This window comes from Wasmannia auropunctata, unplaced genomic scaffold (assembly GCF_000956235.1).
Source record: "Wasmannia auropunctata unplaced genomic scaffold, wasmannia.A_1.0 LD334539.1, whole genome shotgun sequence".
Taxonomy (NCBI): domain Eukaryota; kingdom Metazoa; phylum Arthropoda; class Insecta; order Hymenoptera; family Formicidae; genus Wasmannia; species Wasmannia auropunctata.
In genome coordinates this window covers 12,280-14,696 of record NW_012028351.1, presented here as the reverse complement: position 1 = coordinate 14,696, position 2,417 = coordinate 12,280, and the positions used below count along the sequence as shown (strand labels likewise).

General features: G+C 25.5%; 1 long non-coding RNA gene across 1 annotated transcript; it reads right to left on the bottom strand.

The window, feature by feature from the left end:
- Positions 1-614: 614 nt before the first annotated feature.
- LOC105458317 lies at positions 615-2,411 on the bottom strand. Its single transcript, XR_975524.1, has 3 exons — positions 2,311-2,411; positions 1,474-1,543; positions 615-1,392 (listed from the first exon to the last, which is right to left on the bottom strand). It is a non-coding gene; the product is annotated as an uncharacterized LOC105458317 (long non-coding RNA).
- Between the last annotated feature and the right edge of the window lie 6 nt (positions 2,412-2,417).

The following is a 2,417-nucleotide window of genomic DNA, read 5'->3' as shown; positions in this document are numbered from 1 at the left end:
TATATGTATAATATGTACATAAATTATGAATTTATTAAATTCAAATCATGTATATTTTCATTACTTATTGCTATTATTTATGTATAGATATATAAGTTATTGGATAAGTTATTTTCTCATAAGTAGCCATTACGTTTTTACTCATAAACTTAGCATTTCGACTGTAGCAAATTTGCATCGACCTGAGTTAGATTAGTTAACATACTTTATCAATAGTAGATAGGTCAGTTCAACCACTGCAATGGTCAAAAACGCTATGAAAAAGATACACTTAAATAAAATATAAAACTATTAATTAAATAATTATTAATTAAATTATTTGATATTAAATTTATTACGTTTATTTCTTTTATGAGAAAAAAGTGAGGCTACTTGTAATGTCACATTTTCTATATAAAAAATATTTTAAAAAGACAATCTTGTAAAGAAAATCTGAATGACTATTGTTAATTATAAAATTAACTATCAAGTTATTGAAATGTTAATCTTTATAGCCCATTGATTATACTTTCTTAGAAATTAATGATTTATTAAATATTTTACATGTATGAGTAACAAGAGACATATTTCCTTTTTTCTTAATTTTTATAATTCTTTATTTATTTGTTCTTATATATACAGAAAAAATTCAATTGTGATCAATGGATACCTGAGACATGGACAATACAGTGTAACACAATAAATCACTTCATCTATGATTAATATTGACAAATAATAAAGATATAATAGTTTACTTTGCTGTCACTGTGTTATCTGGCTCTTATTGAAAAGCACTATCTCTACCTTAATATTTTATGTAAAACTTACTATTTTTGCTTAATATATCGCTAAGAATTGATGAAATAAACACTTTATTGATGACAATCACTGTTTGCGCTATAAATGGTAAAAGACTACATAATGGAAAAAGATTACATAAATTTTTTATATTTACATTTAGACCTGCACATTGGGCATTGTATTGTAAATTCATCGGTATTACTGATGCATCTACATATACAATTATGACAAATCATATGGCCACAAGTTGTAGCACTAAAAGATTCTAAAGTTATATCTTCTCGGCATATAGGACAGTTCAAATTATTGTCATCTATTTTGACATGTTGTAGATAACAATATTTTCGTTTACATGCATTCTTTTTGTTATCGCCACATATATTTGTATTTTGCAAAGTCCGTCCGACTTCTTTCTTCATATTCTGTGTTGCTTTCCCTGTTAATGTGTAGCGGTACTGTTCTAGAATAGTGCAATGAAGATATGGACACTACTTGTTGCTGCATGTGTTGTTCTGGTATTTGTAACAATATAAATATGTGTGTACAGAACCGCAATCCAAATTGAAGCAGCGACATTTTTCAAAATTAATACATTTTTTAGCAATCTGTTCCCTAAAATATTTCTGGCGTTTAGTAAGAATACATTATGAAAAATAAAGGAAATCTTGTAATCATATTATTTTAAAATCTTACCTTGAACCATAAAACGACATGTTTTTAACATAAATGCCACGTAAGCACCTAATATGTAGCTGCAGAATGTCTAAAAAAAAATTATGTGTACATACAAGCTTTGTTTGGAACACTTTCATGTTGAAAGCATCATTGTATCTTATTGCTCATTATATACTTAAAAAAAAAAACAGAGTTTTCAACGTGTCAGAAAGAAATGTTTATTAAAGGGTTGTATATCTACTGCTATTTTTAGATGAAATGAATTGAAATGTTAATCCTTATAATCTATCAATTATACTTTCTTATAAGTTAATGACTTATTAAATATATTATATGTATAACAAGAGAATATTTCCTTTTTTCTTAATTTTTATAATTGTTCTTTATTTATTTGTTCTTACTTATATAGGAAAAATTTAATTATTGTCACTAATGGATTATACTTTCCAGCAAGAGACGATGGACGACAGTGTAACACAATAAATCATTTAATCTATCATTAAAATTGGCAAATAATAAAAATGCAATGATTTACTTTGCTGTCACTGTGTTGTCTGGCTTTTATTGAAAAGCATTATTATTTCTAACTTAATATTTTATATAAAGTTTACTATTTTTGCTTTAATATGTTGCCAGGAATTTTAATCTAAAATGTTTTATCAAAAAATTAAAAATCGTCATAGGATCTCTGCAAAAAATTAAAGAGGTTTTATAAGAAATCGTATTTCTTACGAATCGTGTTTCTTACGAAAAACAGCAATAGCAAAATAAAAGACTTTAAGGTAGAAAGTATAATCGATTAACGTATCTTACTAATGTACATACATAATGTAAGGTTAAAAAATTTATAATTACCGATAGCTATCACACAAAGGAAAAATAACCACAAAAGTAATAAATGCAGGTGTTATTCCAATATATTTGTAATCACATTAAATAAACAAGAATGAAATAAACAACAA